The 27,798-nt window shown below is 38.3% G+C and overlaps 1 protein-coding gene and 1 long non-coding RNA gene across 2 annotated transcripts in view; both read left to right on the top strand.

Annotated features, from left to right (window-relative positions):
• LOC116666591 (metabotropic glutamate receptor 5-like) overlaps positions 1–27,798 on the top strand; it is a 279,400-nt gene that overhangs the window by 24,065 nt on the left and 227,537 nt on the right. The window lies entirely within an intron of this gene.
• Positions 1,388–17,114, top strand: LOC116666316. The gene is made up of 3 exons (XR_004323103.1): positions 1,388–1,397; positions 13,671–13,673; positions 17,028–17,114. It is a non-coding gene; the product is annotated as an uncharacterized LOC116666316 (long non-coding RNA).

Genomic DNA, 27,798 nt, shown 5'->3' with positions numbered 1-27,798 from the left:
ACATTGGGGTGCAGGTGTCATCCTGAAGTAGGGTTCCTTCTGGATATATGCCCAGGAGCGGGATTCCTGGGTCATATGGTAAGTCTATTCCTAGTCTTTTGAGGAATCTCCATACTGTTTTCCACAGTGGCTTTCCTTGCTTCCATCTCCCACTCTTAATGATTTAGATGTCTTCTTTTACAATTTTGTGTTTATTCTTTTTGTAATTCATGGCAGTTATCTCCTTTCCAGTTATGAGTTTCTCTTTTTGTAGTATCCTGCTTCTTTTCTAGTCAGAGTAGACCTGTGAATATTTCTTTTAGCATGGGTTTAGTGTTGCTAAACTCTTTTAGTTTTTGCTTGTCTGTGAAGATCTTTATCTCTCCTTCTATTCTAAAGGATAGCCTTGCTGTATAGAGTATCCTAGGCTGCATCTTCTTTTCATTCAGGACCTTGAATATATCTTGCCACTCCCTTCTGGCCTGTAGTGTTTGTGTAGAGAAATCAGCTGAGAGCCTTATGGGGGTTCCCTTGTAACTCACTCTTTGCTTTTCTCTTGCTGCCCTTAGGATCATTTCTTTATCCTTGACTCTGGCCATCTTGGTGATGATATGTCATGGTGTGGGTCTGTTAGGATCCTTCCCGTTTGGGACCCTCTGAGCTTCCTGTACTTGGATATCTGATTCCTTTAGGTTTGGGAAGTTTTCAGTCATGATTTCTTCCAATACCTTTTCAATCCCCTTTGTTCTTTCTTCCCCTTCTGGAACCTCTATTATGCGTAGATTGGCACACTTTATATTATCCCATAGGCTCCTTATATTGTTTGCATTGTTTTTTATTTGTTTTTCTCTCAGCTGTTCTGATTGGGTGCTTTCTGTTGTCCTGTCTTCCAGGTCACTTATTCGTTCCTCTGCATTATCTAGCCTGCTTTGTACAGCCTTTAGGTCAGCTCTCATCTCAGCAAATGAGTTTACTAGTTCTACTTGGTTCTTCTTTATAGCTTCTATTTCATTTTTGATGTATTTTATATCTCTAAACACTATTTCTTTTAGCTCCTTCAGTACTTTGATCACTCCTTTTTTGAAATCTTGATCTAATAGGCCATTAATGTCTATTTCTTGATCATGCTTTCAGAGGAATTCTCTTGTTCTTTTAATTGGGAGTGGTTCCTCTGCTTCTTCATATTGCTCATATCTCTGGCGCTGTGGCTTAAGGAGTATCAGTTATCTAGTTCTCCTGGAGACGGTGTGCTCTTGATGATTTTATTGAGAGGGCTTTGTGTCTTCACCGTTTTGCGAACTCAGCTTGTTGTTTCCAGAGGCCCTCTGTTGGTGCCCTCATCTGTGCTGCTCCCAGTGGCTGTCGGCTAACAGATCGTGCCCCCTCCCAACACTATGTCAGGTGCTGAGCTCTTCCCAGTGGGTGGGCAGGTCACTCCCCCTCGCTATGCTGCAGTCAGATGCTGCACTCGGGCAAGGCAGGTGGGTGGATCGCACCCCCTCCTAGCACTGTGGTCAGGTGCTGCATTCCTACCAGGAAGGGGGGTGGCCACCTGCCCTCTCCTGGTGCCGGGCGCTCCACTGCTCTGTGCAGCTGCCCACTCCGCTCCGCCTCAGGTTGGCACTCCGAAGGCGGCTCGGGGAAGACCACGGAACGGCCCCGCCCCTGCTCTGTGCCAAATCTCAGCTCCTTGTTTGTCTTGGCGCCATGAGTTCTCTGAGGTGCCAGAGCAGAAAGATCTTATCTGCCTTGGGCTGTAAACAAGTCTCAGTCCTGCCTAGGAGGTTGCAGAGCCCCCAGGTGCGGATTCAGGTCTCGGCCCCACCCCCACCCTGGCCCTGCACACAGGAGGAGATGGCGGCTGTGGCTGTGCCCCGCCTCTCTTCTTGGGAGAAGTGCCAGTAATGGCACTTCGGGTCTGAGGAGACAAAGGTTATGACGCCGCTCCCCACAGGGCACACCAGCCATGTTGCTTTGCTTTTTCACAATTTATGGGGGACTGAGGTTGTTCTGCTCTATATCCCCTCCCAGCCACAGCGTGCAGCACCCTGCAGTCCCCCAGGGCTGCCTCAGTGCAGCTGCCCCAGTCCTCCGCCCGGCTCGGGCTGCCTGCCCCGGCCCCCAGCTGCCGGCTCCCATCTTGGGCTAGGTCCCTTTGTGCCCATTTAACTCAGTTCTGTCGGTCAAGGGGTGCTCGGGGCAGATCTGAGCCTCAGAGGCTCCCCCTCCGTCCTGCTGGCCTCTGCATTGGAGAGGGGAGACCCAGCGAACGAGCGCTAGTCCTCCTTTGCTACTCCCTCCCCGCGGGACCGGTCCCACACTGTTTTGCTTTTTCTTCTTTCTTTTTTCCTTTCCTCCTACCAGATTTTTGGCATCTTTGCTTTTTGAAGAGGGCGGTTCTGTCGGAGTTCGGCAGGTGCTCTGGTTGGCTGAGTAGGTCTGTAGATGTGCGTTTTGGTGTATTTGTGGGAGAGGGTGAGCTACGAGCATCCTTCTACTCCGCCATCTTGTTTCTCTCTCTGTGTTATGTTAGTTTAATTTCAATTTCATGGAATTTGAAAAAAATTAAATTAAAAATGCAGTTGATACTATGTTTCATTGAAGTAAACTGAGAAAACAGAAAAATGATATCAAGACACTGAAAAAAATTAAGCTATCTGGCAATATTATTTGTAATCAAACTTAATTTGCTAGTTTTCATTTCCCAAGTTAGTAAACTCATCCCTTGTTACATGAGCATAATTAATTCTCATTTTTTTGTTCAGAGGATATAAAAAATATATAAACAATCATTAATTTTCCTTACATTTAATGTTGAAATTCTAGGCTTTGTGAAAAATATATGCTGAAGAATCAAGCTGGCAATAATAATTATATAAATTTGTATTTATATATAGTTGATAACAGTAAACCCTCACATAACTAATAAAATGAGAAAAAAACTCCAAGTTGTTTGGGAATCTGGAAGTACTTTCATTTGCTGAGTTGTATGAAGTTATAAAAATAATTTTAAAAGGGTGGCAACATTTTTGATGGTTTGAGAGAAAGTTTTACACAAAATGTTATAAATTTTTGACATAGTGCAATATATTTCAATGTGACTATACAGTGCATAGAAGCATACATAACAGAGCTTGAGTCCATGTGATGCTACAGAAAATGAATTAATTTACTCACTAATTTGAAAAGATTTAGTGGGAAACTATTATGTGGTTTTGTTTGTTTTTTTTTTTTTTTTTTTTTGGCTTTTTCTTTTTAAATGATACACTGAAAGTATAAAAGTTGCCTAGATACAGACAAGTCAGAATAATGCATACGAAGCACTATGGGATGCCTGCGACAATTCTGTTTAGCTTCTATTTTGATGATTTTATATCAGTATCCAAAATGATAAACTCTGGCGTTTTGTTTTGTTTTTTTTTTTTTTCTTAATCTAGTCCTGCATGATCGCAATTTCCTGAGTTAAACTTAGCATTCACTGCCAACATCTTTGGATATAAACCAAATTCTCTGAGAAGAATTCAGATATCTTCTCAGAGACAGACTCTGTGGAGCACAGTATGAAAAGGTGAGACAGAAGCACCTGTCAGCACATGACTTTTCTCAGGTGCCCACCAAGCCATGGTCTCATACTAATGTAAAATTGACCCTCATGGAAAGAATATGGTTTTGTGTCCAGCAGGAACTCATAAAGTGACAGCTGCGTGGCAAAGGATGAGTGTACTAAGCAACTGGATCGAAAGAAAGAAGTATTTTTAAGTGTGACTTAGAAAATTATGGAGAGTATAAAGATTTTTTTCTCAGGAAACAATCTCTACTTACCAGTCCTTACCAAATAGCACAAGTGGGACGTGTGAGCCTAGAAGCAGGATATTTACCTGACTAAGGTGACTAGGGGTGGATATCTCTGTTGGAAGTAAAGGAAATAAGAAAAAGCAAAAAGCAATGTGTCCTCATTTCATTTAGTACAATGTGATTTTATACTTGCTTTGTGCTTAATATTCTGGGATTGAAGGGAGCCGTGTGGAGAACCACAGGTGACCTAGTTAAGCTTTTGATTATACTTTCCAGTGCCCCCTGATCTAGCATGAAGTTAATTAGTATTGTTCCATTCAAGATAGGAAATCTGATTTAGGTGCCATTAATGCATTTTTTATTGAAAGGTAAGATTTTAATCTCCTTCACTAACAGATACAGCAGACAACCTCTAAACAATAAATTATAAAATACATTATCACTAGTAATTAAGACATTCTATGGCTTGTGTAACAAAATTGGGATGATTTTTCATGAATTTTAGACTTCTGATACTTACCTAATTATCTATGTGGAGCCCTAGGAATATTTAAATAAACTCTTTTTATCCCTTTTAGTCATACTGCAGTTTTCCTAGTACACATGTAACATTCTTTGAGTGAAATTGTTCATAATCTCCAACATATCTCTGATTTTGATGTTTCTTGGTATCTGATTTTTTCTTGAAATTTTCAGACCTCTCCCTCTTCTTGGGGTCTTTCCTGAGTCTTAAACTCTCTAAAATGTGTCTGAAGTTGAAGTAACCAGTGGAATTAGTGGTTGTACTGCATTGGTTTCAGTTTACTTGAAAAACACCTTCCTTGAAGGAAGCTGTGCTATTTTGTGACTATAGAGAATAGTAATTTGTGTTTGTTTGTCAGGAAATTTCTCTTCTGGCCTCAAAGCCTGTGGCATGCCTTAGCTTTACCTTCACTCTGTCAGAAGATGGCAAATTATTACTTATGACTAGGAGGTTTACAGAGGCTGAGGAAAGCATAACACTTGTGTCATCACTAGAAAGAACGAATATCATTTCTGGAAACATGAAGAAGAAAAATAAGCTCTCAAGCTTTTAAATATATAATGCACTAGCGTGGCCATGAGAGGACTGTCAGAAATTGTACACAATTTCTGTTGAAAGGTGACTGAAATAAGTCTTAACCATTCCTGAAGAACAGCAGCAACTTATGCTGAAGGGACTGGATTTGAATATCTAAAACTTGACTTCTGGTGCAGGAAGCGAGTCAAAGAATTTGGGTTTGAGCTCAGTGGAAAGAGCATTAGTCTTGGAATTATTCCGGAGACCACATTTGGTTTCCCACTTTGGGATGACCTTGGGCAGTTCATTGAACCTTTCTGAATACACGGATCCTCATTTGCTGGATGACAGATGGCTTTATCTGCACTCTGTGTACTAATATTTTGTTATGGATGGTCAATTGAATAATCAGTTAATGCACTTTGTAAATCTAAAGCTGCCTGATATTGTTAATTAATTAAATATTAAATGAACACTCACTGTGTGCCAAGATCTATATGTGTGCATTACACTTTTGCAAAATACTTAGTACAGTACTGTGAAAATTAGATGCTCATCAAAGACTTCATTAATGAAGTCTCCACCACAATAAACACAGTAACAATAAGAGTTCAAAAACTCTTGGCTGTTGGTATTTTATGTTCTTTTTTCAACCTCCTGATTTTTAGAAAAGAGAAACTTAGATTTAGACACTTAGGCAACTTGTCTAAGGTCACAGTGCCTGGAAACCAATTGGAAAGTAAGTTTAATAGTCAGGGAACTTTTATTTCAAGAATACTCAGTTTTATAAGAAATTTATCTTTTACTAATAATTGAAAGATTTATTTACTGCTTTTATTGTTGAATTTAAGGGCTTAGACTGTGGTTAAACAGACCAGAATCTGAGCAAGTTATTTAACCTCAATAAATCTCAGCCTTGTCTGTGGTTGAATAACTGAGGATGTTGAGGGTGATGGGATGATGACGGAGAACAGTCAGCAGGGCATTCACCGGGTGTCCAGGCACTTTTCTGAGTATTTGTATGTGCACAAATTCATTTAATACTCACATCAGTCCTATGGGATGATACTACTATTATCTCAGTTTATAGATGAGGAAACTGAGTCACAGAAGTGAGAATAACAGTAGACCTACATCAAATATTTGTTTTGCTAAGTAAACGAGTATTTAAAATATATAAAACACTTCTTTATGGTGTGCAGCTCACAGTAGGCAGTGAATGAATATCATCTGTTAATATTCATTTGGTTATTACTATTCTTTTGGCCTAAGCGTGGGTTCAATTGTAACTTCTTGAGTTACATTTGACTTTGAGTTAGTTACACTTGTCATTCTGGTGTCTAAAAACAACTTAAATGATATGAAGTGAAAATAGGGAGGGCACAAATGATATATTTAAAAATATATGTTATTTCCAAATGCAAAAATAATACATAGATATTGTTTAACATTTGGAGAAGAAAAAAATTTTAAATCATTAATATTATAACAGAAATAAAACAGCTTTGATATATTTCCTTTTTATCTTTCTTATGCATAATTTTAACAACCATGTATAACTAATTTCAAAACTAGTCATACTTGATTTTGTATTTTTGTTCACATTTTTAAACTCAGCGTCATAAAGAATATTTTCCCATATTTTTCATACCCTTTGTGAACATTGTTAACCGTGGTTACCTGCATAATATCCTGTCATTTTCCCACAACATTGCAGATTTGGGGACCCTTAGAATATTGTTATTTTTCACAATTCTGAAAAGCATATCAATGAACATATTTTACGTGGTGTTTACTTATATATTTAAACATCTTTATCTTAGCTAAATTAACAAGAACAAAAACCACAAGCAAGCAAGAAGGTTAAATTCTTGTATGAACTTGAAAGGTATGAACAATTTTTAGGACTTAACATTTATAAAACACTATATTTACATCAAAGTTGTAAATTTTTTAAATAAATAATTGCTGGCTTAAAAAGTTAAGGTAATATAAATATATTTAACACTAGCTTGCTTGAGAAGCAAAACAGTGAATTTCTCCCTGCTCATGGATAACTCTATCAAAGTTGCTTTCAAGATAAAGTTTTTGTACTATAAAATACAGTTTTGAAGATTTAAATATAGAATGTTCATGCATCAAGTATGAGGTTGTTATTAAACTTTTGTTAGGCCTCATCTGTAGGGTAAATCATCCTTTAATCTTCCTTCATAAGTCCCATTCTTAACCATAGATTTACATTTTATTGCAATTCTTGTGACAGTCTTTTTTTTTTTTTTTTCAAAAAAGAGCAGCTATATTGAGGTATAGCTGATCTGTAAAAGCCTGCATATATTTGATATTTACAATTTGATGGATTTGGAGATAGGCACACAGCTGTGAGACCATCTTTTTGGTACATCTACATTGAATGACCTTCTTTCTTCTAACCGTCTTTGAAGCTGTGTTTGGTCCTGCTTCCCCCATGGGCTACTTAACCAAACCCACATATATCATTTTTCTCAATTTTCTCCCCTAAACTTTACAGTGTTTGTCCATATTATTATAATACTTCACTTGCAATTTTGTGTCTGTGTCCTATTGTCTTGTTGAAAGGTAGTAAGACAAAAGAGCACAGAACGAGGAGTCAGATCATCTCAATTTAGGATTCTCAATTTTATACTAACTTGGGAACATCACATAACCCATCTTGAGGACTTTGTTTGCATACTTTAAAGATCTGTTCCTCAAGTATGAGATTACTGGTGTGGTGGTGGTTGTTATCTCATTACTGTAACTAATACTGATTACTTACTATGTTCCAGGAACTGTGGATTTTTTTTTTAATCCTTACAATGATGCTATGAGTTAGGTATAATCATTATTACCATTTAAGAGATGAGGAAATGGAGGCGTGGAGAGGCTGAGTTTAACAACACATTTGCCAAGCTGCTCCCTGAAATTGTCAACGGCATGGTCTTGTGACTATAGCTGTCTAGCTTTTTCTCCTGTTGCTTGAGAAAACCTGCCCAGTATGGATGCATGTTGAGACTCTGGTATTGCCGCAAAGCTTTGTAGCCATGGATGGAGCCAAAGATACAATAAATTGTACCAAAAATTCATTTGGGCACTCTTACGAAATGCAGCTATTCTGGAGACACATCTATTAAAAAAGTAACTGACTAGAATAATTAGGAATAAGCCCAAATATCCAAATTTTGCCATTCAGAAAATATATCGGGGTCAGCAGTTAAAACCAGTAGGAAGTCCCATGCTTACCCACTGTAGTAGCATTATTTGGAAAAAGGGTAAATCCTGATTGCTGGATTTTTGTGGTAAATGTCATGCTCTCTGTGTCATTACTGATACCTGTTTTAGAATTTTTAAAGAAGGTAATGCCTCTTTAAGAAAGAAGAAAAAAATAAAAAGTCAACTTATTTTTATAAATAAATAATCTATAAATAACAATTTAATGGGAGGAAAACTGTCATATAACATAATAAATATGGCTTTTGTTGTCTCCTTTGTTGTTGCCGCTAACCCCCCTTTTATACTCCTTGGAAAGTAAGCATTTGCTGGTGTTTGTACCCAGCTTACCATTTTACTGTTATTCAGTAAGGAAATTTTGTAGGAAATTCTGTAGGACATTTTGACTAAGTGATGTAAGGACTCCTTAAATACATGCATTTAAGAAATAAGAAATTTCTGCATGCCCCATCCTCACTGTGTACCGCCACAATGACTTCTAAAAAATCTGATCAGAGATGCATCTCGAATAACCAAGTATACATTATTCTGATGATAAGAAAAATTTTAAAAAACTCAAAGAACTAAATATTTAAATGTTAACAGGAGTAATTTTTATGTCAAGGTGTTTGCAACAGAAGATGAGAAAATTATTGTATATATTTATGGAAATATTTACTTTAAATATGTATGTCCAGGGAAAAAGCAGGTACCACTCAAAATGAATGTAACCTCTGGCACAAAAACAGACACATAAATCAATGGAACAGGATAAAGAGCCCAGAAATAAACCCACATACCTATGGTCAATTAATCTATGACAAAGGAGGCAAAAATATACAATGGAGAAGAGACAATCTCTTCAATACATGGTGCTGGGAAAACTGGACAGCTACATGTAAAACAATGAGATTAGAACATTTTCTCACACCGCATATGGAAATAAACTCAAAATTAATTAAAGACCTAGATGTAAGACCTGAAACCATAAAACTCCTAGAAGAAAACATAGGCAGAACACTCTTTGATGTAAATCATAGCAACAATTTTTTGGCTCTGTATCCTAAGGCAAAAGAAAGAAAAGCAAAAATAAACAAATGGGACCTAATTTAACTTTAAAGCTTTTGCACAGCAAAGAAAAACCACTGACAAAATGAAAAGGCAACCTATGAATGGGAGAAAATATTTGCAAATGATATGACTGATAAGGAATAAATATTCAAAATATGTAAATAGCTCATATAACTAATTATCAAAAGACAAACACCTGGGTTTTAAAACTGGACAGAAGACCTGAATAGACATTTTTCCAAATAAGACATATAGATGGCCAACAGGCACATGAAAAGATGCTCAAAATTGCTAATCATCAGAGAAATGCAAGTTGAAACCACAACTAGATATCACCTCACACCTATCAGAATGGCTATCACCAAAAAGAACACAAATAATAATTGTTGGCGAGGATGTGGAGAAAAGGGAACCCTCATACACTGTTGGTGGGAATGTAAATTGGTGCAGCCCCTGTGGAGAATAGTAAGGAGATTCCTCAAAAAAGTAAGACCAGGACCACCATAAGATCCAGCAATTTCACTCCTGGGCATATATCCAAAGAAAATGAAAACACTAATTGGAAAAGATGCATGCACCCCAATGTTCATAGCAGCATTATTTACAATAGCCAAGATTTGGAAGCAGCCTAAGTGTCCATAAACAGATGAATGGATCAAAGAGCTGTGGTACACACACATATACACACAAATGGAATATTACTCAGCCATAAAAAGAATGAAATTCTGCCATTTGCAACAACATGGATATGGACCTTGAGAATATTCTGCTTAGTGAAACATCAGAGAGAGAAAGACAAATACTGTATTTTATCACTTATATGTGGAACCTAAAAAATAAAACAGATGAATGTAAATAACAAAAGAGAAACAAACTCACAGACATAGAGAACAAACTAGTGGTTACCAGTGGGGAGAGGGAAAAGGAAGGGGCAAGACAAGGGTATGGGATTAAGAGATAGAAACTAAGGGAGAGGGGAATAACTTAGTGATAGAGCACATGCTTAGCCTGCATGAGATCCTGAGTTCAATTCCCAGTGCCTCCATCAAAAGAGAAAGAGATATAAACTAATATATAGATTTAAAAAACAGGATATATTATACAGCCAAGGGAAATGTAACCATTGCTTTGTAATAATTTTAAATGGAGTATAATCTATAAAAATATTGAATGACTATGTTGTACACTTGGAAAAAAATCTTTATAAAATTAGAACTTGGATTCATCTTCAGAAAAAGGAATTCAAAACCTCATTCATCTATCAGACATATTTATTACTGAAAAAGCAATCTGCCTATTTGCATATAATATTCTAAATAAGAACCATCTGCTCATAAGAAAGCTAAGACAAGGCGTATCTCACATACAATGGAATATCCTTTTACTAAAACATGTTTGCACCTGAAAAAAAGGAATGTAACCTGTTATCAAATGGTATCAGAATCTTAGGGAAAAAGCACTAATTATTAAGGAAACCTAGTTTTTTTACCAACCTATTTCCTATATTGTAGGTGGGTTGATAGATCTGACTTCTTATATGTCCCTAATTCTCTCCACGTTGTTTGTTTCTTGGTGTACTGAATTATTTCTTGAAAAATACTGTACTGACAGAATAATCTGAAAGTATTTTAATAGAGCTCCTATCAAATAATGTTTCACTTTCTTTCTCTTATTGACTTCTTAGGTTTATTTGTGCTGTGAAGTCTATAATTTTTGATCAGAAAAACTTCATTAGAGATGTAGAAAGGCACTTTTTCTTTTTAACACCAAACATTATGCTGTATGTTTATGTAATACTACTAAATAAACACTTTGGTCATTGACATATAAGCTAAAAAGTATAGTTGTTCAGTTCTGCTATTTGAATTGTTAAAAATCAGGTAGTAAAATTAAATTTTATTTATAAGGTGTTACATAGATGTTAATTATAATTAACAAGAGTGGAAGCTTCTTGCAGTGAAGGATGGTAGATTTCTTTGGTAGCATTTGCCATAATTCTGAGTACATGATATCAAATGAATACATGTTGAGTTACATTATTCAAAGTTGAATTTGGATATCACCATATATTCTCATAAGGACATAAAAATGCTAAATAATGTAGTTTTTTGTCTTTTAGGACCTAGAAGTCACAGTGTTATTTCATTGGCTAGACTGGGCAACTAATTTTTGAAAGCTTGGTCTGTACTGCAACCTCGGGGTTTTTGGTTTCATACCAGAATGCAAATCTGAAACTTTGTCATAAGCTAATTTTATCTAATAAACCAACTGTTCTTGGCTTTCCTCATTTCAGTAGCCTGTTGGGCACTGGAACTTAGTTACCGATTGCTACTAGGTTTTGAAATAGTTGAGTGAGTAGCCAGATGTGATGTGAGACAATTAAGGATTGCCAGGCAAGAATAGTAAGCAGTTACCCATCATGAAAGGGAAAGTGGAGAGTATGCTGGTCCCTGGCCCTTGAAAGGGTTTGATGACTCCCTTTTCTTCTGTCCCATGTACGATCACTTGACCTTTCTTTGCCTCCACTCTGTCACATGGGTTACTTACAAAACATATGGCTTCGATAGCATATGAAATACTCTAAGAATATTTATGACATTTTAATAGTTATAAAAACTAATTTGCTCAGATGACCTTCCATGCTACCACATGGATTTCTTTTTTTTCTTATATTGTATTCAGTTCACAGGGGAAAAGAGTGAGTAATCTATTGTATTCTTCCTTTCTTCTAATAGACGCTAAGAATATGACCAATAATGACAGATCCCACACACTGAATGCCAGTCATGTGTATAGTATTTTCATATATGTGATCTGATTTGATCTTCCTATTGACTTAACGCAGACACAATGATTGTCATTTTATAGGAACCAAGGAAACTAATGTATGGAGAAAACAAATAACTCTAAAAAGGTTACAGTAGGCTGAGACAAAATTTCATTTTAGGCATTTCTGACTCCAAAGATTCTTTTTATTACATCATGCTGCATTTGATGTTCTAAATTCAAATGCTGCCGAAGTGTAAATTGTACCTGTGAAACCCAGACCCTCCACTTCCACTCATGAAGGTCACTCCTGTTGACTGTTTTGTGTGTAATTTTCCACCTTTTCTTTATAATTTTTCAAAATCAACTTCTTCTCCTCCTTCCGTCTTTTTCTCCATAACTTGTTACATAGTACTTTTAACAAAAATTCAATCCTGTTCACCTTCTTTCATAGATTAATTTTTGAAGCAAGAGTACTATATTGTGGACACTTTTTCAAATCAGTTAGATGCATCTTTTCAGTTTAAATCACTTCCAGGTCATCGTCCAGGCACTACTGCATTGCTCCTTTGTAATTTTATTGACTATGTTCTTTATGTCGGCATTACCTGTATCATAGCTTCACAGTTGATGAAATCCTTGGCTTGCATTCTGTATTTCCCTTCCATTATGTTTCTTGCTGTCATTCTCAGCACTCCTGAACATCAGTTTGTATCCATCTCAGGTCCTGAGCTCACAGTTCATCTTCAGCCAACAATACGGATACAAAGGACTATCACTTGAACAGACTACATTGTCCCCCTGGCGGTCAAATGGAGGTGCACCCTTCAGGACAGGAAAATACTGTTCATGTTTCTTTTCCCCGTAGCCCACTACCCTACACGTCCTCGCATCGCAAGATGTAGAAGGAAGACTGGAAGCCTACATAACATAAACAAGACCTTCTAGATACAGTCTCACTATCCCTGGTTCTCAGGTTTCAGTGTCTCCCACCAACGTCTTATAGATTTCTGGCTGAAGAAAGACATCACGAAGAGAGAAATTAATCTTCCTGGTGGAAGACTTGCCTAATCATGGTGTAGACTTGACTTAATCACTTGTCATTTGAGATAGTCGCCCATAGAACAGCCAGTTCTGGCTATTTACAGGATCTACTGCAAAGCAGGGCTTGGGCCAAGGTGTAGAAGGAAATTTATAAGTGCGTGTTAGGGTGTAATATTAGGTTACAAGGCTTGATTCATACATTTCAAGCTTATAGGCCAGGCTGTTAAAATTGTTCTTTCCAGTTACATAAACAACAATTGAAAGTATGTCATTAAAAAGCAGCACAAAGTGGAACACATTGTTTTTCCAATATTGTTGGCCATAATATGTTGGAATAGAATACAAATATTTTCCGTTATTTTGATTTTGAGATTTTTGAGCTAGAAAAGTGATACAGGAATAGATGTGAACATATCTGCCAGTATTTTGTATTTGGTTAAGGTCTATGTCAACTGAAAAACAAAATTCTATCATTTGGAACAGTTAAATCAAAAATTAATGCTGAAACAGGCTGCTTCTTTAATTGGTTATCATAATCATTTGTGATATAAAGATTCTGAAATCAGAGACAGGCTTGGGGATATTTTAAAGCAGTGATGGTGCAGTTGAGGGCCCACTCAGCACACCGTCCTCAGTATCTCTAGCCTGGCAGGGCCAGCAGCCTGAGGTTTTATTTGTACGATGTTTCAGGGAGCATCACTGCTGTGAGAGGAATGACCCTGAAGTGTCTGGGACTGGGATTCCAAATTAGTCTGTATCCTTTTGAGATCAGAGAGTTTCTAATGAACTCAATGACTGTTGATCCCCATTTAATAGCAATATTCTATCTCTTTCGCATTATGATAGGTAGGATGAGTCTGGAAAGTAGAAGGAAGAGGGCAGAAGGAGAGGTGGTGGGTCCTTGTATAAAATGGAAAATAGAGAGATGTGAAATGGGTGATGTTTTCCCCTAGTAGTATAGTGTGCGCAGCTCTCCAACTTTATTCCAGTATTCTCCATCTACCTACGTAATGAACACGCACACACACGCACACGCACGCACATGCGTGCACACAAGGCCCCACGTAGCCCCCACCTCTGGTTTGTTCATGCCCCATAGTAGAGCAGGGGAGATGCAGTGACACCGCTCAGGGGTACCATACATCACTGTTTGGCAGAAATACCTGGAGACTTTCCTGAGAATCACTCTGCAACTTGTCAGAAATACACATTCTTGGGCCCCACCCCCGACTTAGTGAATCAGAAACGCTGGGGATGGGGACCAGCAGCCTGCGTTGTAGGCATTCTGATGCAAGCTGTTCGAGAAGCACTGAATTAAGTTTCTAAGAATTTCGTTTGAAACATAATTCTTGAAAAGCATTTGCCCCTACATTTTCATTTTTAAATCTTTCCAGAGCGAGTTCAAACCCCACCTCCTCCTCCGCCTTCCTGGACCCCCGTGGTAAGCGAGCTCTTCTTCCTCTCAATGTGCTGGAAGCGTTTCACACCACACTAAGGGGCCTTGTAAGGCACTGTCTTGTACTACAGTTGTATTTGCACACAGTTTATGGCCCTGGCCAGACTAATAAGGAGGGTAACTTTATTTCACTTACCTTACTCACTCTTTTTTTTTTTTTTTTTTCTTTTCCCAACCTTGCATAGCTCCTGGCTTGTGATGGGCCATATTAAATAGCTGGTGAACAGTGACTGTGGAGTCAAGGTTCTGTTATATCAGAACGCTTGGAATTTCACTTAGCCTGTATAGTGTGCATTGAATTCTTCAGCCACGGAAACCAGCCTTCGCAAGTACAGAAAAAAAATTCATGTATTGAGCTGCTTTTGAGAGCCAGGCACAGGTTAATTTAAAATTTGTATTGAATACCTGCTACAAGCCAGACCTCATGTCATATACTGGGGGAAATGTGATACGGCATCTGCCCTTAAGAAACATGCACCCTGTCGTTTCTTACATCTCCCGTGTAGCCTTCCCGACACCACTGCATCTACGCTAGGCCACACCCAATCTAACCAAACCCTCAAGACACTCAACCATACAACCTTGTTTTATTTTATTAAGAGCATTTACCATTATCTCAAAATTTCATGTGTTTTTTTCTTGCTATCGTCCTTTTGTTTATTGTCTACCCCTCTCCCAGCTCCATCAGAATAGAGACTGCCCGGTATGTGCACAGCTGTATCTCCGATGCCTGAAAGAGGAGCTGGCCCATAATATCCGCTCATTAAATATTTTTGAATGGGTGCGTGACTTCAAGGGTGAACATCCTTATGAGGAAGACATTTTAACTCCCATCACAGGTAAAGAAAGTGAGGCTTTAAGAATTTAAATGAAATGCCCAAATAATGTAGAGCCTAGAATTCAAGTTAAATTCTTTCTAATTCAAAAGCTTGTACTCCTTGCTTGCACCATCTGTCTCCACATGATTTTTCCCCTTCAGGGTCTCTCTCTCTCTCTCTTTTCTCAAGGGTGCACAGGAATTTGAGCTGCAGTTCTCAATACAGATTGCTTGAAAAGTGTGCTTGAAAACTGCTCAAAATGTTAGGGAGCTTTGCATTTAAGCATTATTTTTTTTTATGAATTGCAATACCTAGGAATACCACAACCGTGCAGAGAACCCGTGCTCGATACTTTTGGTGTCTGGAGACCCAGCTTGTGGAAGCTTCCTTGAATTGAATCAAAGAATCAGAAAGATGGGATTAAAGAAGCAGTTAGCTAACATATTGCCAGTTCAGTGAACTGACCGCAGGAACCTTGGCCATGGGTTGCTTTTAAAGAGACCTGTGCAAGTGATGGGATGACCTTGGTGGTGGTGATAATTTTTCCTCCTTTCTGAATATTTTGTTTTCTGTTTCTGATACTGTGGGAAGCAGAAGGCTCATGAAGAACTTTAGGAGGCTTTTTCTTTTTAACAGGACTCCAAGTCTCCCCTGAATCTCACTCATTTCAGTTCTTTTATACTGTAGGCATTCACATTGGACCTTTTCTCATTAGCTTCAAAATATCGAGTAGCAGATTGTTATAATAACAAATTCACCTGTTACAGACTAATGAGGTTTTATACAGATAATGATGACAGGGGATTTAGATGGTGAAATGAGGTAACTTCTTCATGGGGCTCTCACAGTACTTTGGGAAGGCAGTAGGCTTAACAAGAAGAATGTTCTGGACTTGAATTCTGGTTCTGCCACCATCAGAAAGCACTTATCCTCACTGAGCCGCAGTTTATTCTTCTTTCACATGGAATTCATCGTGATTACATGATAGGGATATTTGAGAAATAAGTGAGCTAATGATTGTGAAGGCCTTAAGACAGACCATGCTTGATGCATAGTAGGTGCTGCAAAAAGGTGTATTGGACTTATTATTTTAACATAGGATAATAACTAATGAATGTGCTCTTGGGTATAACGGATCAGTAATCCTTCAAAAACTAGGCTGGGGCCTGGAGCGGGAAGTGATGCTGCCTGCAACTGTGTGTCTAGTCGTGGAGGCCAAATGACCTCGGGGTCCTTAAAAAGGCCACCTTCTAGTCTAATTGAGTGAGGATCATCATGGCTGTAATTTGGTTTGGCCTTACTTCTCCAGAAAATGGCATTATAGTTGGATTTTTCTAACCGTTAACACCCATTAACCTTTCGTAATTCCAAGAGTCTATTACTGAATTCTGCTCTGGTTCACATTTTCAACGTGAACCTCTATTATTTTTCTCCACTCACAGGAAAGATGACAGCTTCGCTTAAGAATGTTTTCTACAAGTGAGCATGCTGTACAATTTCTGTGGTGGTAAAAAGAATGGAACGTGTTATTAAAGTTGGGTCTTTGCTTAAAATATGTTTTGGTGCTGTAAACATGGGATTTGGGCTCGAAACACCAAGTTCTGCCACTTCCCATCTGGTATGACCTGAGACTTAACACTACTCTGCTATAAAATAAGGCCAGTAATGCCTACCTCACAAGGTTATTGTATGGGTTACATTAAATAAGATTATGCATATTCAACACCTTGAAAGGCAGAAATTAACAATCGTTAATGCTTTTGCTTACCGCCTTCCACAAACCACACAAAGCTCTACACCAACCCTCTCTCTGCCCAGATTCTGCACTGATGAGATTATGAGGCGTGTCCTAAGGATGCTGCAGCTGCAGCTCATAAAATAGAGCTCCGTGTGTGTGTGAAGAAAATTGTCATAAGAGGGGCTTCCAGAATCACATCACTTCTTTCAGGCAATGCAGCATCTTCCATTGAATCATAGGAATAGTTGAACCAAAGGTCGCCAGTTCATCGCCCTGTTTTATGGCAGAAGAATCTCTGCAGATTCCAGCATCAGATATGATTCTCCCACTCTGAAATGTGGGAAGTATTCGGGAATGTTTTTAAGATGGCTTCTTTCTCTGCACTACATCATGCAGTATGAAAGAGTGGAATGGAGTCACTTTACAGTGGAGAAGCCTAACGGACACTGCTTCAGCCGGGTGATCCAGTTTCACATAAACAGTCATAGATCACATCGACAGAATGTTCCCTTGACATGATGTGATGAGAATGGCATTTTCTTCTGTGGTCTTCCACAAACACCATCACCCTGTCTTATCATGAGAGAAACAATAGAAGAATCCCAACTGAAGGGTGTTCTACAAAATACCCGATTAGTACCCCTCAAAAATGCCAAGGTAACAAAAAACAAGGAAAACCTAAGGATCAGTCAGTCATACAGAGCCAAAGGAGACATGGCAACTGAATATAATGTGGTGTCCTGGGGGAGACCCTAGAAAACAAAGAAGAAACCAGGTAAAAACTAAGGAAATTTGAGTAAAGTATAGATTTATGGTGAGAAGTCAAAACAGAGTGCAGCTGATGAATATTGAACTGGACTTTCATCTGCAAATGTGGATCACTTCAGTCCTTGCTTTGAAGGAACTGAGAAACCAAACCTCCTCTAAATTTTCTTCTTAAGCTTTTCTTTTCCTTCTTCAATAGAAATTCTGTATTAAGTACTCAACAAATACCAAGTAACAACTGCGCATCTGACACAGGGCTTGTAAGAGAAAGCCCGTTGTTATTTTAAAGGGTTCAAGCTGGAATCAGGTGGATAGGACTGGTATCCTGGGTCTGCAGTTAGCAGCTTTGTTACCTTGGCCAGTCAGCTTCACCTTCCTCATTCTTCTCTGGCAAGGCCATTGGGAGGATTCAAGATATATGTCAAATACTGGGCATATGGGTAGATAATTGATACATGGTAAAAGGCATTTTTATTACATGTGGGGAGATAGGAAAACCTCAGTAACTGGTGGGAGGAGTTGTACTGAAAGCCAGCTTTCAATTTCTTTCAATTTTCCTGAGCCTTGTTTGAATTTTAATTTTATTAAATGAGCCTGCCCCATGAACAACATTCTCATTTGGGTTTATTTTGTAGGGAGAAAGTAGTATTAACTGATGCATCTCCTTATCTTTTATTCACTGTGCATTGTTTACAGATTACAGCCACAGCCATGCCCAGAAGTCCAGCAGTTCAGCATTGATGGTCTGAGGGTCGTACTAGAACCAGCTTGCACTGATGGATTCTTTATTGTCAATGGAATCAAACACAGGCTGACTCTTACATATGGTCTATGCTATAGTGATGAGTGTTCAAGTGAGAAGAGACTTGAGAGCTCATCAAATCTTAGATCCACCTCCATGTAGTCATCTGTAAGAGAATATGAATGACTTCTTGATGTTCATTGACAGTACGAGTCTTGCTGCTTATATCTGGTGGTCCAAATATGTAGCTTCTCTTTCTACCAGCAATTTTCAGTGCCTTCATTTTATAATCTCATCATAAAGATTATCTGCAGATGGCTCTTATCCAGGTCCATTTCCCTATGAAAAACTGAGTGGAAGCAATATTTACTTTAGGGTGGTGTGTTCAAAACTGTTTTATTCTTCTATCCCTCTAGAGGTAGAACTTGATATCCAGGGGGCCAAATCTCAGGAGCCTATCTGTTCCTCATTGGCTTGGCCTCTCAAAATAAGTGTGTCTTCTGAATTACGTCCAGATACATGGAAACAGCCACGTGAGAATGGCTTTATCTTCTTCCAGCTCATTGGCTGTAAGGAAATCGTTTAACTTCTCTAAATGCTGGTTTCTTCCTCTCTAGAAATGGAGGTGATAATATCTACTTTTCTGAGCTATTTACATAAATATAGAGTATATGTAAGGGGTTACACATGGCCAGCAAATACCAAGTCCTCAAAATACTGCAAAATTTTGTGAATTATTTCTTACTATAAGACTGTTATTAAAGACAATATGGATCTTGTCATTTAAAGCTTCATATAAAGGAACATCAGCATGAAAAAATTTTACTGGAACAAATTTCATAAAAATATGTCTGTCTGCCTGTATGTATGTATGTATGTATAGAAAACCAATATTTTTCCAAGCACACAACATATAACATATAAATACATGTATAACATAAATAGATGTATAATAGATTTAACACATGTTATATATTATTATATATGGTGTATATAATGTATAAGTGAATACATAAATATGTAAATATAACATGTAAATAATAGTGATAGAGATAAAGATTTTTTTTCTTTTTGCCAAATTTTTTTCTTTTAGATGATAGACCTTTAATTCTCTTTCCTTCCAACTAAATTTTGATTGTTCAATTTCAGCAATCTATTATAAACCACGTTAGATCACTTTTAGAAGCAAGAACGACCTCACTTGCAAATATGTCATACCTTTTATTTCAAGAGAAAAAAATGAAAGCAGTGAGGTTGAGTGACATGCTCCTTAAATCACACTGTTAGCTAATGGTAGGCTCAAAGTGAGGCTAGGCTGGTGCTTCCTGGTGTTCTTCTGAACTAGCCCGTGTAGTCACACTCAAAGTCAGAATGAGACCTCATGAACCTATTTTCAGTCCAGTAAGTTTAAGCCATTCAGGAAGCTATGCTAATGGAAAGTTCAATGAACACCCTCCGAAGTACTTAAAACATATACTGGGAAATGGCAGTTTGTGCTTCTGTGCTCTTGAAAACTATGACATAGATAAACAACAAGGTCCTACTGTACAGCACAGGGAACTATATTCAATATCTTATAATAGCCTATGATGAAAAAGGATGTGAAAAGGAATATATATGTATAACTGAATCATTATGCTATATGCCAGAAATTAACACAACGTTGTAAACCGACTATACTTCAATTAAAAAAAATGCACAGAAGAAAGTATTTGTGCACTATTTAATACCTTCAGGGAAAAAAAAAAAAAGAACTGACAATTGTCTGATGCAGAATTAGGCTCTGAGATATCCACAGGAGGGCAGACTCATATCCAGAAAAATTTCTGTTTACCTGTGAGTAACCTCCCGTAAATATTACCTATGGAATTCACCTTTCAAGTACTGCCAGGGGACCCCCATTGATTTCTTTTCAGTCATGAACCCTGAGTGACAGGGAGAAGCACAATAAAATAAACAGCCAACGCGTTGCCTCAGAGCTGGCAGCAAAGTCACATCATGAGTTATCTCACAATGAAGGAAAACCAAAGTAACGAGATAATCTGCCTGTAAATTTAAAATTATATGATCTGATGCCACTGACTTCTGTATAATGACATTTACAAAATTAGATGATGTAACAATCTTATGAAGTGGTTTATGGAATTTTAGAACAATGCTCATTTAACCAATAAAGAATGCCAGGTTTAGACAAGCTAAGTGGCCAATCCAAGTTCAAATAAATATTGAGTCATGGAATGTTACGAAGACCGAGATCTTTGGCACTTAGTTCTGTGCTCTTTCAACTGAACCATGTCACACTATTTTTTGAGCGATTCGATTGACTGACATAAGTAGCAAGCTATGTTCCTTAACAAGGTGCTGGCCAGGCTATGACCCAGCCTTGATGGAAGATGGAGGGGTGCAGCTTACCTGAGCACCTGCAGTGGGCGCTCTGCTCACAAGAAGTCAGCAGAGCCAGAACCAGGTATTCAAGAGTAATGGAAGCAAAGAGGAAGAAGCAGCCACATCAGCACGGAAAATGCATTTAAGCCACAACTTCTAGGCCAAGTTCAGATCAATTTAGCAAACTCGCTCTGTGTTTTTATGCTGTGCCAGCATTGTTGACCAGTAGCACAAATTGTTTTTGATACCATGTGTTGTGATACTGTATCACAAAGATGGTGCATGATCTTTGCAATTTTCTTTCCTTACACAGGCTAAATATTTGATTAAGAAATAGTTTAGTTACTAGCAACATTTGTGAAATGATAAGGAAAGATGCCAGTATTGCTGTGTGGGTGTGATGCTCTCACACACACACACAGACACACACACACACACGTATGTGTATGCATGTGGTCAGGGGTGTTAAGGAGTGACTATGCTAGTGAATGTCTTCAGTAGAAAACCTGATTGACTAACGTTGGCCACTGTGTCTTTCCTGAACTGGAATAAATGTATATATATCTCCTTAGAAATTCAAATCTGTCCATACCTTTCACATATAATGTACTTTGTAAGGAGTGAGAGACCCCACAAATATATATTGTAACTTGCTACTCATTAGACATTCTCGTCTAGTCATTGAGCATAGCGCATACTCAGATAATTCCAATAGTCGTCTGGCAGATTGTGATAAGTGCTATAAAAGGGTTACGCCCTGAAGGAGCACAGAAGAAGGCCATTTGATTTAGACGTGGGGTGTAAAAACCATTTCTCAGGAGAAATGACATTTGGCTAAGCCCTGAATTGTGAAAAAGATGCTGGTATGGGATGACGAGAGGTCTTCACAGTTTACAGCTGTTGCTGCAACCAGAAGCCAAAGGGGTCCTGCCTGAAAGTCGTGGGAGGAGGAATTCTGCCCTTGTAGAGCAAAGATGTGTGAGCACTTCAGAATATTTTGAGTTGTTGGGAGATATGGGTGGGGTTTTGGTACCTGATTTTTATTATTCACTCTCTTTTCCATTAGTATCCTGACCAAAGTATGATGCCCATAGAGTGCAAGGCAGAGATCCACAAATCAGCTTTGTTCAAGCATCACATGGAGGGGTCTACCCTCCCCCTCTGGTACTAGTTTTAAAAATAAAAGAGTGGTTCAAGACAAGTACAGACATGTCCTTCTAATATTCCCCAGCAGACAGAAGTCTTCATGGATGTTTTGTTTCCCGGGCCAAGGCAGGAACGTGGGTGGGGAGAGCCTAAATGTTTTTCCCTACAATAGCTATTGACAAAGAAAGAAAAATAATACACGTCTGTTTTACTTCTAACATTTGTCTTTTATCTTACCTCATTTACCAAACTCTCACGTGAGGCAAGCTAACATGTCATCCTAAAGACTGATCTCTGAGCTGAAAAGGGAAATAAAACTGCATATATCAACTTGGTCCACAGGGACTTAGACTCAGTGAAATATGGAGAATGGATCATATTACATTTGTAATGATGCAGCTAATGAATAATGAATATTCTGATGCTATCTTTGGGTAGTCATCTGTAAACATATGTTTTTTTTTTTTTCAGGACTTCACGGGATGTTGATTTTATGCAAACTAGAAATTCTCTGCCATCTGTAATGGCAAACAAGTTCTCAGTACTTTGGCTAATAATAGATGAAGCACCAAGTGAATTTATGGAATTATTCAAACAGCATGGAATGATTTCTTAAAGTTGTTTCTTTAACATTGCCTTCTAGCTCTTTGGCCCTTTGGGCTGGCTGGAATGCCGATGGGCTGAAGGTTTTTTAAAATTTTAATGTAGGGTCTTCAGATTTTGCTCAATTTTGTGTATCCTTTGAGTGCATTTCTCCTAAGCATTTCCTTCTTTTTCATATTAGGGTGTGGGTTGTCAAAGGCTTCTGTGCGGCAGTAGTTCTTGCTTTTTTTAGTAGACTTGGCCACTTGGCCCCAGAGTCAGAATTCTGTTTGCACTCAAAGTAGAATTATAAGGCGCTTATATCTTTCTACTTACCATGGATTGGACTAAATAGGCCATAATTTAAAATGAGCAGGATAACCAAATTAATTCTCTTAGCGTGCTAGGTTAAATGGTCCAGAATGCTCATGGTAATTTGATGCCAGAACTCATTGGATTGGATCTGGATGCTCTGACCTAAGGAATGTGAACCAGTTTGTTAAATTCCTGCTACCTTACAGGTACTCACTTGCAAGTATTATTTGCAGGCGTATTTGCCTTCTTTTGCCCAAAGCTCCTTTGCAGCAAAAGTCTGCTGTTACTCTGCTCTTTACTTTATCTTTAATTTCTTCTCCTTTGAACATGGATTTCCCACTTTACTTAATTTAAATTTATGATAATCTTCTTTCCTTCCTTCCTCCCTCCCTCCCTCCCTTCCTCCCTCTCTCCCTTTCTCCCTTCCTCCCTCCCTTTCTTCCTTCCTTCCATCTTTTAAATCAATATGGAAAATACATCCATTAACATATGCATTGTTGCTATCAGATGAGTAATGTGAAAGACAAAATAACTTGGTGATTAATAGAACAAACTTTGAAATCAAAGTAATTCGGTGTCAAATCCAGACTGTTCCTTACCAGTTATATGAGAAGGGACAAGTCGTTTAACCTCCTTAAATGCAAGTTTTCTCATCTATGAAAATATCTGTGAAATGATAGTGCTGTCATGTGCATGGTGATAGGGGTAATAGCATCTATGTGATCGCAATGCCGTGAATATTATGTAGAATAATGTATGCAATACACTTGGCAGAGTGGCTCACAGTAAAGTTTCAATTAATGGTTACGATGCTGTGGCTACTGTCACTACCTTGGTGGTAACCTCGTTGGCAGTGGTGGTAGTGTGGCAGTGATAGCAAAGACTGTGCTTTTTCAAGTGTATCCTACCCAGTACCCTTTGAAAATACATTGCGAAGTTCAAGTCACCAGCATTAGGATGCCATCATGACTGAAAGGATATGTGTAAAGTTCTGGTTTTCAGTAATTAGTTAGGATTACTTTTTGCATTTGGGCAAGCTGAAGCATTCTTCAGCAGCTCCTGCCAATTTCTTTGCAATATAGAAATACTGAACGAGACATCACAGAATTGATCATGGAGATGGCATCATTCCCATAAGCTGATAAGTACAGAGGTAGTCTTTGTCAGTTACTTTTCAAAAACATGCCAAATGCCTTTAATTGGGAAACAAACTCTAAAGAAATAACGGAGGTGAATGAAAGCGCAGGGATTTTAAAAGGATCTGTGCACGTTTACTACTCCTCTGTCCTCTAAGTGTGCATGCTCCTGATTGCTTTCACTGAAACCCTCACTTTTGTATGATCAGCTGGAAATCATAACTTACTGTATAACATGAAGAAACAAAGCTCGTCTGGAGTTTGAATCAGAAATAATAGGAGACGTCTTTAAACTTAAACCAGGAAGTACAAGACAGTGGAGTAGATCAAACCATTTTTCTCCAGCATCAGAAGTTACGATGAAATTTCACACTGTGTGAAACTAGAGAACTAAAGTTTAGCATGAAAACAATAATGGCAACAAAACGATAGTGTTTTTTGAGTTCAATTACCACTGAAAAGACTAGCAATTGGTGAATTATTGTGTCTACTCCAGTCGTGGTTTTGAGCATACGCTATTATCCCAAACAAATCTTTTACAATCTTGATGTCTATACAGTCATAGCCATGAAGAATAACATTTAGATGGATGAATGCAGACTGGGTAGCAAAACAGTTTTCCAGGAAAATAGCTCTTGTTTATTCACATAAAAGGAGAGAAATAACCAGAGAGGAACTGTGTTGCTTATGATTGAGATCTGAGCGCAGTCAAATTTAATTTTACTTGGAAAATTTGCATAATTATCCAGGTAACCATGACTCTTTTCATAGTTAGTGAAATCAGTGATTTAAGTGGTAAATATTTGTTTACTTATGAGCACTGGATAAGGCTTTTTGCAACATAGAATATCAAGGAATAAGTTTTGATTCAAAGAGATTTCTTCTTTATGCAACGCTATTTTTTTTTTACAAATTCCTTTTTCATCAAGGCTCAAAAAGAGAAATATAATTTTTTGCCATATCTAACAGCAAAGATAGGTATTTTCTGAGTATGTAGTAATTATACTAAAGTTTGGAATTCTGTTTTCTGAATGGTCCCAGGACTGCTTTTCTTTCTTCTTCTTTCTTTTTTTAATTGGAGATACTAGAGATTGAACCCAGGACCTCGTGCATGCCAAGCACACCTCTACCACTGAGCTGTTACCCACCCCTGTGGACTACTTTTCTTTATTTGAGGTTATAGATGCTTTGAAACTAAGAGTGATGGCAGAATTAATGACTAGAAGGTTGCCACTTTAACCATCCAAACGCAGTTATTGATGACACAGCGGTGAATCCAGGGGGGACTAGAGAATCAGCGGAACTCAGGACCCCCAGCCCTAGTTCAGTGCCTCCTTTTACCTCTCACTTTGGTTACACAGGAGACTTTAACCGGCCTCCCTACCTTCCCTTTGTCCTTCCAACCAGCTCTGCCCTCTGAGACCAGAAGGTTCGTAAACATGGATCTGCTCACAAAGCTCTTCTGCTTTAACCTTTTAGCTGCTTCCTCTTGTACACCTGGATAAAACCCATAGTTCTTAGCAAGGCAGACAAGATGTTCCCTTATCTCTTCCCTTCCTACTTCCCAAGCATTATTTGTCCTCCCTCATTGATTTGCATCTGTGCTTTACTTATTAAAAAACAAAACAAAACACCTAAACATGAAATATCAGTAGAACAAAAATAATAGTAACAAAAACCACTCCCATTGATTCAGTACCAACAATGTGATCAAATCACTGGACTTGGAGTTTTCATTTATTCCTCCATTCAAAAAATACTTCCCTAATGCCTATCATACACTTGGAAGGATACTCACTCAGCAGAGTGATCCACTGGCAAGCAAAGAACACTAGTTATACTGGTCAAGGAACCAGAAGTAGATTGTCTGCCCCCCTGGAGTTGCAGTCTTGCAGGGGTTGAAGTCTGACATCACCCACGCAAATAAGTTATGTTTCCGTTAGGTGCAAGTCCCGGGAGATGCTGTGATGGGGCCTGTGTCTAATCAGAAAGGATGGGGGAGGTACATTTGATGCAAGAGTGAGGAATGACTAGAAATTATATAGGCAAAGTGGAAGCTACATGAGTGCTGTGTAGAGGTAAAACGCAAAATACACAGAATAGGAGGGGGCATAGACACGTGCGAACTGGTAGAAGGCTAGAAAAGAGACTGGGGGGAGGCGAGTCATGCAAGTGACTTCAGCAAGACAGTCAGGGGTCAAGTCATGCAGAACCATTAAGCCTGTCATTAATAATTTGGTTTTGGGGGCAACGGGAAGTCATTTGGGGCTTTTGAATGAAAGTGTAATTTTATCTGATGTTTATTTTGAAAGACCCGCCTGCCTGCATGGTGAAGAATAGGTTAGAAGCAGGCATCCAGTTGGAGGCAGGGGAGAGTTAGAGGTAAGGGCTACAGTCCAAGAGAAAGGCTGTCAGCTCATACTTATGCTAGTTTGGAAATTGAGTGTAAAAAGAAACATATTTCTGGAGTAAAATATACTGTCTTATTTATGCCTCACAATGATATGAAGTAGACCTTATAAAGCCCATTTCACAGATCAGTCAATTAAGGTTTAAAAGGTGTTACACAAATTTACTTAGTCTCATAGGAATATGTGGCACAGTCAGGGCACAGAAACCAGGTCTCTTAATTCTAAATCATATTGTCTTCCAACGCTGCTGCTCTTTTCCAAATTCTGCCATGCTGGGCTTCTCACATTGCTATGACTTTTCATTTACAACTTCTTCAAATTGCAACGCCCTTCCATTTAATGAATCCTGGAAGTCCTCTCCAGTCACTTGCCACTTCATGCTCCCAATCTTTGTTAATATCTGTCCTTCATGATTTGATTAGCACATTTTACTTCCCTGATGTTTCCTTATTCCTTTCTCTAATAGTTTATAAGCTCTTAAAGACAGAGAGTAGGGCTTTTATTTTTATAGCCTCAATGCCTAGCAGGATGCCAAGTGTATAGTAGGTGAGCAAAAAAAAAAATTGAATTAAAGGAATGCTGATAATAATCATCTAGATCAAACATTCAAACACCCTGCGGATCTTCTATAGAGCATTCCTGCCAAACGGATACTAAAGACAACTGCCGTTATCCTTGGTAATACATTATTGACCACCTTCTAAGTTCCAAGCATAAAATTAGACACTTCTTACATTATCATATTTAATACTCACAAAGTCTATGAAATGCTAGATATGATTACATCCATATTACAGCTAAGGAAACTGAGTAACTTATGTAAGGTCCCCAGCTCCAGAATTCAAACTTAAATTGCTCTGAATTCAAAAATCTTTGGCCTAGATTACAATGCCTCCATTCCTGTTAGGCTAGTTTGGTCTCTTTTGGCTGTTCAGTGCTATGTGGGGTATGACACTTTGACTTTTCTGATCCTAGTCTCACAAATTACGTATTTTCTCCATGTCAAACAAACCTGGTAGAAACAAGTGGTTCTTTCTGACCCCTGTCATTTCTGCTCTTTCCAACTCCTTCCACCTGTGGAATGTGTAGCCTGCTTTTGGTATACAACGACATGTGTTCACCTTCTGCTGAAATGAGGAGAAATCTTTCCACAACTGCTGGCAACAGCTGTTAGAAATCTATTCCTTTTACAAATGCATTTAAAACTATACGACTTAGTAAAATATTTAAAAGACCAGTTGTGGGATTTTACTTGTCAGCATAAATCTAAAGATAGATTTCACCCGTGTAAAAGTTCTGCCAAACGTCGGCCCTGCTCCCAGCACATGAAATCCTGCAGTCATAGGAGTGGTGTCCTAAACCGAGAGGCAGCCTGTCCTGCCCGG

The sequence above is a fragment of the Camelus ferus genome, chromosome 10 (genome assembly GCF_009834535.1).
Source record: "Camelus ferus isolate YT-003-E chromosome 10, BCGSAC_Cfer_1.0, whole genome shotgun sequence".
In the NCBI taxonomy this organism is placed as follows: domain Eukaryota; kingdom Metazoa; phylum Chordata; class Mammalia; order Artiodactyla; family Camelidae; genus Camelus; species Camelus ferus.
The sequence above is the reverse complement of the archived record's forward strand: the minus strand, read 5'-3'. Positions and strand labels throughout refer to the sequence as shown.